The 12,991-nt window shown below is 47.1% G+C and overlaps 1 protein-coding gene across 1 annotated transcript in view; it reads right to left on the reverse strand.

Annotated features, from left to right (window-relative positions):
* The window catches only part of LOC116654130 (uncharacterized), a 95,765-nt gene that overhangs the window by 75,992 nt on the left and 6,782 nt on the right, over positions 1 to 12,991 (reverse strand). Inside the window, exon 2 of the mRNA XM_085509518.1 lies at positions 1,037 to 1,156. The gene's annotated coding sequence lies outside the window, so the exon portion shown is untranslated. The remainder of the gene's footprint in view (positions 1 to 1,036; positions 1,157 to 12,991) is intronic.

Raw genomic sequence — 12,991 nt, forward strand, 5'->3', positions numbered from 1 at the left:
GTGGCACTGGCCCAGAAATGTCACTTCAAACAACAGTTTCCCAGTGACTCTATGGGCTGTAAGTCACACGCGGATAGAAAACCCTAAGAATTGATCTTAATGCATTCAAAAGTGAAGGTGCCCTGGTTCCTTTCAATAAGGCAGCCCTGGGGTGGTGATGTGCCAAGGCTGAAGCATGGACAGCCAGGAAGAACAGGCTGTCAGCAGCGCTGCTGACAAAGCACAGCTTGGATTGACATCTTGGTTGGACTAAAAGATGAAAACAAGCATTTTGGCAACCAAAATTCAATTATGACAAAACCAATTTGCACTTTTTCCTAGGAAAAAAAAAAATGCCCATACGTTCCCAGTGTAGTTATTTCAGTTCCATGAGGCTTTGCTCTGCTTTGTGCTTTCCTACCGCCACTCCTCCAGTCTCATCCTCCATTTCTCATGAAGTTTAGCACTGGGAGCTGAGAGAAGAACTTCTCTGTGAGCCAGTAGGGGAGAAAAGTGGAAAAGACTGAAGATATAAGGAAGAAGCTCTTTACAATAGGGCGGAGAGGCATTGGCACGGGTTGCCCAGATTGGTGGTGGTGCCCCATCCCTGCAGGCAACCAAGGTCAGGCTGGACGGTGCTCTAAGCACTGATGGGGCTGTGGTTGTCCCTGTTCATTGCAGGGCCATTGGATTAGATAGCTGTTAAAGGTCCCTTCCAAATCAAACAATTCTCTGGTTCTATGATCTCCTATGAAGCCTGGCAATGGTTTCCCTGGGAAGGAGCGCAAGGGCTGTAGCTGATGAGAAGAGGACTGGATTGCAGTTGTTAAGGCCGTCTACAGGGCTCTCTGTTTTCAGGCAATGTTTGCAAACCCCTCTGGCTCAGCCTCTGATGTGCCATTTGCAAAGTATTTATGTCAGCAGTTTCCCCTTTGCTGAGATATTTTGGGAGTGGCTGTTGGCTTTCATTCATTCATGAATTGTGTTGCTTGTGTTTGTGTGCCCATCAGCCTGACCAAACATTTGCTTTTTATCATTCATTATTTGCAGTTCTTACGTGTCTATTGGTAATTCGCAGTCCTCTGTTCCTCCTTAATACCTCTGTCCTCAGGAACTGAAGGCAATCCTGGGTGCCAGGTGTTGCACTCCATATCAAACAGCTGCAAACAAAGGGAATCTGGTGGAGAGAGCAGAAATGGACACGAAATGGTAAACGCTGCAAGGAAAAGAGGGAGGAGGGACCATGAGGTGAGACAGCAGCCTTAAAGTATACTTGATAAATGAGTTTTCATGGGGAAAAAATAACCTGCGAGGAAAAGCATTCAAGAGGCTTTGTAATACCATAAGTGAATCGCATTAGGTTTGTCGGAACAAAACCTTCCCAAGCAGGGAAGCTGTTCAGTGACACAGAGAGAGAGTAGAAACTGGGTCAGCTTGGGGGGAAAAAGGTGAAGCAATAACAGGATCATGTGCAGATGTAAAAGGAAAGGGCAGGAAAGGAAAGGAGAAAGAAGAAGCAATCAAGTGATTTGTCATTCTGAGAGCAAGAAAGCTGTAAGATGACCAGGGAAAAACTGGGTGGGCAGGGAAGGCTCCCAAGAGAGGACGCAATGCAAAGCCTTTAATGGCTTTCCTCTGTCTTTGCAGAAAGCCAAACTGCTCAAGTAGGCAAGGCTGAGCACTGAACTTTTGTTTATGGAGGAGCACTAAGTGTGCAGCCTCCATCCCACAGAGGCAGTAAGGTCCGGATACATTTAAATGGGCACTGATCAGCAGCAAATGTGGACATTTCTTTAATATTAAGCCCCCAGACAAGTGTTGTATCCACCGAATTAGAGCAAGAAAACCCACTGCTCCCCCTCAATCCAAAAGGTGTTTTTCTTGATTTTGCAAACTCTACAGTCAGGCACAAAGTCCTTTTGCAGCGTGATATGGAGGAGGGAGAACTCCAGGAAGCCTTTCAGAGGTGCTGATTTCCTGCAGGAATCCCTGCTCACATCTCAGGCATTTTGTTTTCCCAAGCACCAGCAGCCACCTGCCTCACTTCCCTGTTTAGCAGAGTTTGTTGCACCGCAGCAATAAGCAAACAGGGAAGGTCTCTGCCTGCATCCTGCTGGGACTGCCTCCAGATGCTCCTTCAGTGGCAGGAGCTGGCCACCATCCAGTTTGCAAGGGCTTCTTCTGAAGTCAGAGAGCTTATAGAACTACAAGCATCTGCTGCAAATTATCCAATTTCTACTCCCTTTCATTTCGCAGCCAGGATCTCTGCCTTAGCAACTGTAGGAGATCTGAACCTCTTTGATGACCCAATGGGTTGCAATCTGTACTCTCCTTCTCATCATCTGCCCATCTCTGTCTGCTTTATGATTTAGGCAAATGCTCCATAATACAAGAGCACTGGCTTCGGCCTCTTAGCTGCCAGCATGGGGTCCCAGCATGGAAATGCCCCTTTAAACTTGTGGGTATTCTCCAACCCCTTCCAGGGCTCTCCATCACCTTCCTAAGCAAGGACATGTTTCATGCCTGGGCTGTTCCACAGCACAGAAATTAACCCACAGTGTGGCAGTATAGAATTGTAGAGTCATTTAAGTTGGAAGAGACCTCTAAGATCATCCAGTCCATCGCCTACTACCACCATTGTCCACTAAACCACATCCCTCAGTGCCACATCTCCCTGGTTCCAGAACACCTCCAATGACAGTGACCCACCACCTCCCGGGGCAGCCTTTCCCAATGAATCACTGCTCTTTTGGAGAAGCTGTTGCTCCTGAACCTCTCTGGGCTCAGCATGAAGTCATTCCCTCTAGGGGTTCACTCAGGTCTTTGGGATGAAGTGCAGGTCAGCACAGGATGTTGAAGCTAAGCATCCATAGATGTTCATAGGAGCATATGTATGTTCACAGGAGCCCCACATCCCCACACAGCCAATGATATTTGTCACCCTGTCCCCTGCCCACCCACCAGCCCTGCCTGTGTGCCTTAGCACCTTGTCTACAGGCAGCATCGCCTTCTCAGCCTCCTGCAGCCTTTTGGAGCTCCCAGTCCTCTCATATGAGGCGCAGAGCCACACATGCAGCTTTTTAAAGTTCATTTTCACTGCTTACCTATTTAAGCAACGATTCTGCAGAGCAGAGAAACAGAAGAGCTTCTGAACACAGGAGCTGTTAAAGCCCCCATCCTCCGTGTTTTATGGCTTGCTGCTGGCATGGGCCCATTCAAATATATTTTGACATACAACGTGTTATTCTTTCCAAGGCAGTTGGTCTCTTTATTTATTTAGTTAGAGTGAAGGATTCATTCCCCCTCTGCCTAACAGGAGACCGAGGATCCCCACATGCAGCTGAGCCCCTGCACTTCATTCTCTGCCGGCGAAATTGTTTTCATCCATTCTGGAGCTATTGCACTTCATTCCTCACCAATATATTTTTATTTGTATATAAAATAAAAATGTGACAGCACATGGAAAGTTAAGAAGTGGATAAATTCATAAATTACTTTTATGCAGCAGAAGCGATACGGTTGTATTCCTGCTGACTTAACCGGTGCACAACCAAATAGATGCAAAAGATTCGCTTCAGAAACACAGTGCACCCTTCCAGAAGGGCCACACAAAACATGCTGAGCTTTCTGCCCTCGAAAAATTACTTTCTGCCTGCAAAAGACTGCAGAGCTATTAGGCACAGCTGCATGTTATGCCCTTGAAAGGTTTGGGGAGCACATTGAGGGGAGAAGCATCAGCCCTGCTGTGCAGCCCTGTTCCCATGGGTGAACATGAACAGCCCCATCTTGGGGGCTTCCAGCTGCTCCATGTCCTCAGCACTCAGAGAAATGGGACTAAGGGAGGGCTGTGGGAACCTCACTGTTAAAAAATTCATTCCTTTTTTTCCATTAAGTTTTAAAATCATATACCTGGTTTTCATTAAATATATGTATTACATTCTAGGAATTCATTTTCTGCTCTCGGTGATTAATAATTCCAGAGATGTTCTTTTAAAATCACTTCTCTGATTTATTTGACTTCTCTGGAACCACTGCCTTGAAGGGTCTTGTGGCCCCCAGCTCGTATCTGAGGCAGGTTGGGATACAAAGATTTCTTTGTTTTAAGCTGCTCGTGTACATCTACACCACATGGACATGGAGGAATATGTTAACCATAAATGAAGTGGTTCATACCAACAGAACAGCATGGCAGTAGGGCCAAGAGGACTTACAGTCACAGCCCACTTTGCTTATCTCCTGATGTCCATTCTTATAGACCTCGAGGGAGGAGAGGAGCATGTTGAGGCACCATCCTGTCTGGATACTGCTGGGTGTTGTACAAGGCATTGGGCATCTCTGACTTTGGGACTGCAAAATGGGGATGGGGACACAGCAGAGAGGATGTCAAAGGTGGATGAGTGCAGGCATCAGAACATGTAGATCCTACCATGGGCAAAGGCAGATGATCCATGCAAGTGGAGAGAAGAGGGCAGGATCTTTGATTCTACTAAAGGGAATGAACTTGGGGGCCAATTACAGTGGAACAAGAAGAAAACCCAAAGGAAAGGCCAACAACTGAACACGCACAGAAGTGGGGTAGTTTGACCACAGGTGTGATCTCTGTGATATCTGACACTGACCAAAGGCACAAAGTCCTCTTTAAAGTTCAGTACTGAAGGGTCTGGAAACGATTTGCTCTGCATGAGAGGTTGTGGATGTTCCTATTATTATTAGCACCATCTCACTAGCCTGTAGCTGGTGTTTGCTGTGATGGGACCAGCAAAGCTGTGAGCATGGGGAAACATCAAGGAGGGCGAGGAGCTTTGCCTTACAGAACAACTGTATATACACCAGGCATGTAGAAGAGGGTTCTTTTTGCTTTTTGCTGTGGAGGAGGCGGAAGTCATGTGTGGGCTCAGAGGTGACCATCCCCATAACTCCTGGAGCATCCTTTATAAGGATTGGATGAGGTTTCAGCCAGCAGCATGGACAAGCTTCTGAAACCAAAGGTAACGCTGCATTGCAATTGTCACATTGTCCCAGCAAGAAATATTCATCACTCAAGTTTCCAAGGGACCCCTATTTATGAAGCTGATTCAGTTCTGGATCAGTGGGAAGCCTCCATCCTGCTCTTCTTTTCCATTGTTTCCTTTCAGTTGGGAACAATTTCTTCTCAGAAAGAGCAGTGAGGCATCAATCAGCACAGCTGCCCAGGGGGTGATGGGGTCACCATCCCTGGAGGTGTTCCAGAACCACGGGGATGTGGCACTGAGAGATGTGGGCAGTGGGGGGTGGGCTGGGATTGAGGATCTGAAAGCTCTTTTTTCCTACCTTAATGATTCTGTGATTCTGCTGGAAAGAGATGTTCAAAATGGGAGCACATGGGTCCTGATGCACTCTGTATCTGAGGCCCCAGTCTGTGTTTTGCTGTTTTCTGATTCATTCCTGTTTTGCACAGCAGAGCAGGTACTTTGAGGGAGTCACATGCAGTGCATCCTGAGCTGCTCTGCAGCCGTGTACAGTCTGAGCAGTCCAACAGGAACACTGGAGAACTGCCTCTCCTTAATGGATGTCACTGTGCAGGTCACTGGAAGCATTCATCAACAAATTGTGCTTTCTTTTGTTTCATGCTGCCTTGTTTTCCCAAGCACCTTCCCCAGCGTTCATGCCATATATTATAGTGTTGAGAGCTGAACAAAAGGCATTGTGGACCACTTCTATTTTGTTGTGCAGCAGCACTGAAATGGTGTTACCATCTTGCTCCCCATGCATGATGCTAGCACAGAGCAGAGATGCTCTGCATGCTCAGCATCTCTGACATCCAGAGAGTGGAGTGAGATAAACAAGAGAGAAGCTGCCTTCTGTATGGCACAGGGTGACACTGTGCTCTCAACTCTGAGCAAATGAGTGAAGGGGACTGCAGGGAAATGGAGACTTAAAGCCCAGCAAAGACACCAGGAATCCATCCCAGCAGGATGAGTCCTTAACCCTGGAGCAGAAGCAAGAGCCCATTAGATCTCTCTGAAACTGATGAGGCCACAGCTGACCTGAGGGGATCCTGGAGAAATCAATAGCACTTTGGTAGACATCTGCAGTGCTGTACGCCCAGGAGGTCTCAGAATCTTTCTTTTTTTTTTTTCCTCCATAGCTCATGCACACATGTCTGAATGGCAAAGGTCAGACATAAATATTACAGACAAGGAAATACAAAGATCTATGGCTGAGATTAGGAAACCCCAGTGCACGTGGGGTTTGCAAGAGACGTCTGCCCCTCCTTTCCTGCAGCAAGCAGAGCTGGGTGATGCTGTTCAGCACGGAGCATCCCTGTGCTGTGGGGCCACAGCCAACCCCACTGCAATCCTTCTGCCTTTGAGCCCCTTGGAAGCAGTTAGCTGATGGTTCCACATTGTATTGGTGTGGATATCACTCCAAAGCCACCACAAAGGGGAATATGGAGGAGGGATATGGAGGGGAATATGGGGAAATCAGTCACCTGCATCCTGCCTTATGTAAACAAATTCAGGCTGATACTGATGACGAATGAGGCCCTCCTCAGTATGGAGGTGCACTACATTGCTGGAAAAAAAGGAGCTGTTTGGTTTGCAAAGAGAGGAGTTCCCTGTGACCCAGAGCTGAGTGATCCAGAACCAAAGTTTCTCACTGCAGCCACACAACCTAATCATTGGGGTTCCAGGCAGGGGTGCTGCTTAGGCTCAGAGCCCAGATGCTTTGCATTAAGCTGCACAGTAAGGCAGTGTGAGTTGATACCCAGGGAGCAGGGAGTGGATGGGACCCACACACAACTGTTCTGGTGTTGCATCAGCCCTACCCATTGCAGCCCTGAAAGCAGCAGCCACACTGCCTACAGTTAATCACACCCTGGATTAATTAGCAATCATGAAATGCCCATGGCTCTGCAAGGGCTCTGAACCTCTCCATTGAACGTTTTACTGTGGTAATTCATGTGCAGGAACCCTGAGCCAGTAACCATCTTTAATGACCACATCATCATCAAGTCGTTAAGAGGGGATGGGACACAAGGGGATCTCAGCTCCGAATAACAGAGGGATGTACAATATGTGTTCCTTCATTATGTGATTAGCCTGTGACAGAGCCAAGCTGCCCACCCCTCCAGGCGCTTTCAGGCACCAAGCATTGCTGGGTCTCTGCATGACACCTCTCTCCCTCCCAGGCACAACATATCCAGAGCACGTGTGTCTCACAGGGTGACAGATGAGAACCCAGAAATACAGGCTGAAATGGCAACCCATCACATGGTCCTAAAACTGAATGATCGTTTTAGAATTAATTGATGTAATGGTCCTATCAAAGTGCCATTTTTAATAGCCTGGGATTGATTGCTCCTAGTTCCTATTATTCCAGCTCCTGCCCTGCCGGGAGCAAAACGAGTCAATGACTTTTAAAACTGTAACAAGTGCCACTTCTGTCCTCTTTCCTGGGAGTGCTGCAGACAACGAGAGCTGCTCTGGTGTGACAAGAACCCAGCTCTGCCATCAGAGGGGACAAGCTCCAAAGACAGCCAGCATCCAACAGCACAGCACAAAGGGCTCTCAGCCTGTCCTCACAGGGAGGTGTTCCATCCCTTAGAGCCCTCTTCGGGTCGTGCTCCAACAGCTCCGTGTCTCTCCTGCACTGAGCACACCCCATCTGGATGCAGCACTCCAGGTGAGGTCTTGCAGAGCAGAGGATCATCATCAGTCTCCATCCAGATATGGAGCCATCGACCGTGGATTCAACCTCACAACCATTTCCTCATCCACTGAATGGTCCACCAGTCAAATCCATACCTTCCCAATGTGGAATTTGGAGAGAAGGATGTTACTGGGGACCGAGTCAATGAGCAGAAGTAAAAGAGAATAACAGGTCGGATGGGAGAGGAATAAAAGCGACATCAGCACAAAGGGAAACACAACTAATAGGAGGCATAAAGACTAACGAGGGCGCTTTCTGTAATTAAATTAGAACTGGGAGGAAGACAAAGAGGATCTTCCCTGGCCCATTGCCATTGCTGGGAGCTGAGAATGGTTTGAGTAATGATGCCCCAGACAAAGAGATTTGTCCCGCTGTTGTTGCAGCCTCCACTAAAAGCTGGTGACAATGATATGGTTAAGGCAAACAGCTTCAGTGACAAAGGGGCAAGAATTTACTCTGAAACACAGGAAGAATGGGTGAGAGAGCACTTAGGTACATTAGAGGGTTTCAAATTGCCTGGACCTGCCAGCATTTGCTCTATGGTGCTTAAAGGATGCTGAATCAATGTTAGAGCAGTTGGCTTTTATCTTTGAGAGTGTGTGGAGAATGGATAAAATTTTGGAGGCCGGGAGAAATAAATGCAAAGCCCATCTTTAAAAAGGGGAAGGATGAAATGGGGATCTATCGACCAGCAGCTGCCTGAAATCCTGGAAAAGAGAGAGAAGGTATTAACAACAAACCCACTTGTGAGCACCTGGGAGATAATGAGGCAGGGAATTACAGCAGGCTTGATTTGCCAAGAACAAGTCACATAAAATCAATTTAATATCCTTCCATGGTAGCAAAGCAGGTCCTGGGCTCAGTTGATGGATGTCTGAAGGAAGAGGGAAAAAAAGCTGCCCAGAGATTGGCTGGGAAGTGGTCAGCATCATAGGGACCCAGCAAAGAGAGCCCAAAGCATCATATTGTGGTGGGATCCCATCTAGGGTTTGATATGTTCGTGCTCTCCAGGACAAGGGGATGCTTAGTGCAGCAATGCTGGGCTTGGCCTGGAAACCTGAGCTTGAATATATCTGCATCCTCCAAGGAGATGGATGGGTTTGGAGGGCATCAGTCTAGAAAAACATCTGGAAGACCCTTGATCGCTGAAAGTAAAGAGATGGCTGAGGGGAGACATAATGCCAGCTGGAATTGTGCTAAGCAGGACTGCAGAGATTAAAAAATATGCTGCCATTTATATACAGAAATAGAAAGAAAAGCAAGGAACTGCAACATAAGGTATCATTAGGATAAATGATAAGGAAAACCTCCCATGATAACGGGGCAGTTGGGAAGAGACGAGATCTCTTTCACAGGATGCTTTGATGCGAAAGTTTGAGCTTTGGGTATTTTTTCCCTTCCTGTTCTTTCCTAGAAGTGCCCCATTTTGGCACCTTGCATGCTGACAGATCAGGGGCTCCACCTGGGGTCCAACAGCAGCTTTTGCACCTGCTTTAAGCCTGTGCCCAGATCCCAGGGCTTCAGCCAACGTGCACTTGATTCTTAGTTCTACTATTCTACTATTTCTGTTTGAAAACTCCTGACCAAATAAATAATTCAGCTTTTCATTTATTTTTTCTTTTTAGTTGGGTTTAAGGCAAACTTCATTGGAGAGATGAAGGTCAGCCCTTGGTCTGTGAGCACAGCTCTGCACCTTGGTGTTGAGCATAGCATGTGTCTGCCTCACTGCTGTGCTATTGCATTTGTTGTCTTGTTTCCCCTGCAAAGATGTCAGCTCTAGGTCAGAACAATGCAAAGCAGGGCTCAGAGGTGCTTACACATGGGTGGAGGGGTGAGGGAGTGAGCGTGATGTCTGCAATGGGCACCACGCCGGTCCTGTAAGCAGCAAAGTAGAGGCAAAGCACACAGAGCCCTGCGCACCTAAAAAGGTGCATTCAGACTGAGCAGCAGCAAGAGGGTGGAACCCAGACCTTGCTTTTTGAGGCAAGCTTCTGATTTGTTCTTGGTTTTGTGCTGTAATTTACTTCCATGCCTGGAAGGTTAATCGCACACTACAAGAAGCTGTGAGCACTCAGATTGAAGGTGCTGTTGAGAGCTAAGTGTTGCTGTAGCTCTCATTCAGTCCTGCTTAGCAGAGTGATAAATTATGGGGAGAGAGCTGAGCAAAGGCTGTTGAAGTTCACAGGCTGCTGAACCGGGATCTGCTCTCCAGGGAGGAAGCTTGGGTGCATCCCTAATGATACACCTCCCACCTGCGTTGTTCTCTCATTTGTCATCCTATGGGATTTGTGCTGAGACTGAGCACCTCCTTCCTTTACATCCAGCCCCCAGATTTCACCAGCGTCAATGATAAGTGCTCTGCAGTGTGCAGAAGGCTTCAGACATGAACAGGCAATAAAATGCTGCCTGCTGGTGGTGTGGCAGAGCAGAGCTCCTTGTCTCCATCATCCTGTGATACAGGGGAACATTCAGAAGATGGGCTTGAACCTGCTGGTTGCTTACACCTTCATTTGTAGGGCTGCTCAGGTTGACATTGCTGTGGCTGCAACAAGCTCCACGAGTTCTTCTGGTGCTGGAAAATGTCAGTATTGAGGGCAGCAGCTCAATCAGGAGGATGGTTTGTGCTACTGCACTGTCCAAGTCCCAAATCCCACAAACAATGTTGTGGGTCCACAATTGCAGCCACAGCCTCTTGGTGCAGACTAGCACCCTCAGACCCTTCCTTGTGCACAATGGTACCACAGTCCATGCTGTCCTGAAGCATTGGCTTTGGCCATGGGGAGCAAGAATCCTGTCTCAAGCCCTGATTCCAAGGGAGCTGAGAGCCCCATGGGCAGCAATACCCTTCCGAGACATAACATAAATTTCATTTCCTCCTAAAATTTACTAGGAACAGCATCTGGGAGCATCTGTGCTGCCCTCTTCGTATTGGAAAAGACTCCAGCATCTTCTTAAACCCTGTTTAGTACCTGGAGAAACTATCTGGATACACAAAAAGGCACTTGATGAAAGCCTTCCTCTTTACCACAGAGCAGAACTATGTAGGAAAAATGTGCTCTGAATCAGTTAGAGACATATAGAAAAGTCCTTTAACAGCCAGCACTTTCTGCAGAAAGCCCGAGAGAAAAATCACCACTGCATGCCTTCCTGAGAAAGGTATTTTTTATTTAAGATACAAAGCATTATTGTGTTTGTGTTCTCCCCTTCATCTGCATTACTCCACTTAAATTCCCATTTAAAAATATATGAAATAACTCTGTTTTCTTTAAAGATATATAAGTCCTGTTCCCAGTGGGATAAAGGAGCAACATAAAAAAGGGGACAGCTTTAGTAAAACAGCACTGCCAGGGGGCATAATAAATACATAAATTACTCACAACCAGCAAGGCGTACTCACAAACTGCAGAATGAGCTGCTGGAGCACAAAGCAATGCCCTAGCAGGTGGAAGAGAACCAGCACAGCCCTGCTGCATGGAGCTACAGCCCCTCTGATGGCAATGGACAACAGGAGGAGGAGTAATGCCAGGCCGGGAATAACCTACAACTCTACCATCCTCAAATATTCAAGCCTGTGGCTTGGAAGGAGCTGCAGTGCACAGTGCCAACAGGCTCCTGTCCATGGACAATCCCTGACCTGTGGGATGTAGCAGAGCAGAGCAGCACTCCAGCTTTATGTTGGAGCAGTGGGACCCACTCAGGGGAGCTCAGGAAGCCCAGCAGCTTCCACTGCTCCATTCAGCTGTATGGCAATGGACTGCAGGGTGATGACAGCATGTCAGCATTTCACCTTGCCATGCCTTCCTATGCTCCTGCTCTTCTCTTACACCTGTTGGTTCCTTTCCCCAGAACCCTCCCTGAAAACAGAACTCTTGGTCCTTGTTTCAAGCTGCTCACAGCCAACAGAGATGCCTAATCATTCTCATGTATTCTAACCTTCTAGCTCTTCAGGCTGAAATAAAAACTATCCTCTGTGTGGAATGGAAGCTGATGAATGTATGTCCACTAAGTACTAGAGCCACAGAAATCCTTCTTGTAAAGGTCTCTGAAGGTGTTTGATATAGAGAATCCATTCATCATGGTTGGATTAGATTATCCAAGTGGTCTTCTCCAACCATAATGATTCTATGGTTTGGACACCACACTTTCCTTCCAAAGGACCAAGAAATGAAGAGCATTCCCACTATTCTGTCTACGTTAAGGACTGCTGTCCCTTGCTGTATCTTCTTGGAGGAGAATTTGGCTCTGTCATCCATGCAACTCTCCTTCCAGTAGATGAATACTGCAATTAGCTCACTCTGCATCTCCTCTTCATTAGATGAAACCATCCAGCTCCTCAGAGTCCCCTTTTAGGATGAGCACTCTAAACCCTGGGCTACCTCATTAGGTGCCTTCTACCTGGGTCCCTTCCAGTCTCCCAGCACTTCTCTGGAACAGGGGAGCTCTGCAGGTAGACTCTCACAGGTGCTGAGTAATGAGATACTGAATCAGTCCCTCCTGTACTGAATTATGCATTCATAATGGCAATTATAATCCATCATGGTTTGCAATGCTCTTTTGAGTCAATTGATGATTTTATCCATACACTGAACACGCACTGACAGTGCAGTTATTGCCAGCACTGTTCATCCTGCATACTTCCAAAAGCTGTGTTTAGGTATTTTGTGCCCTGCATACCTTTCACCATGCAATACCACAGGTGTCTTTTGCATCTCTTCACTGTCCCTTGAAGGATGGCTGCCATCATTCCTGCTGATTACTACCCATGTGCTCATCAGCTGAACTCCTCATTTCCCCATTAATCCATTCGCTGTTAAAATAACCAGGCATTTTTCAGGCCCGTACAGCATTCCTTCAGCCATCTCTATTCATCACTGGAAGCACAGGTTTATTCAGATGCATCTCTTAATAGTACTTGTGCATTTGAAGGACTGGAGATAGCCTGTACCAGGGGATGGTATAGGAGGTGGCCTGGGGAATGGGGCAGTTGGTGCATACATGGAGATCAGAGCTGCTCCTCTCTTCCCAGCTGCTTTATGTATTGTGTTCCCCCCAGGGCAGCTCAGAAGATCCCTGCAGTGTGTTTGTTGGAGCTCCTTCTGACATTTCCAAAGCAGCATTTTGATTGGATTACTGCATTATATCCTTAATGCAGAAGGCGCAAATTGAAGAGTCAGCAACCCCAAATGCTAACTTTACAGAGAGCCATGTGTTATTAATATAAATTTCTAACTGTCTTTGTTCATTTGCCTTTGCTGCCATTGTAATTTTCCTCTTCTCTTTCCACCTTCCTGTTTAAGATGTTTTCTTCCTACCAGATCCA

Source organism: Coturnix japonica, chromosome 9 (assembly GCF_054131305.1).
Source record: "Coturnix japonica strain WE chromosome 9, WE-NBRP24, whole genome shotgun sequence".
Taxonomy (NCBI): Eukaryota; Metazoa; Chordata; class Aves; order Galliformes; family Phasianidae; genus Coturnix; species Coturnix japonica.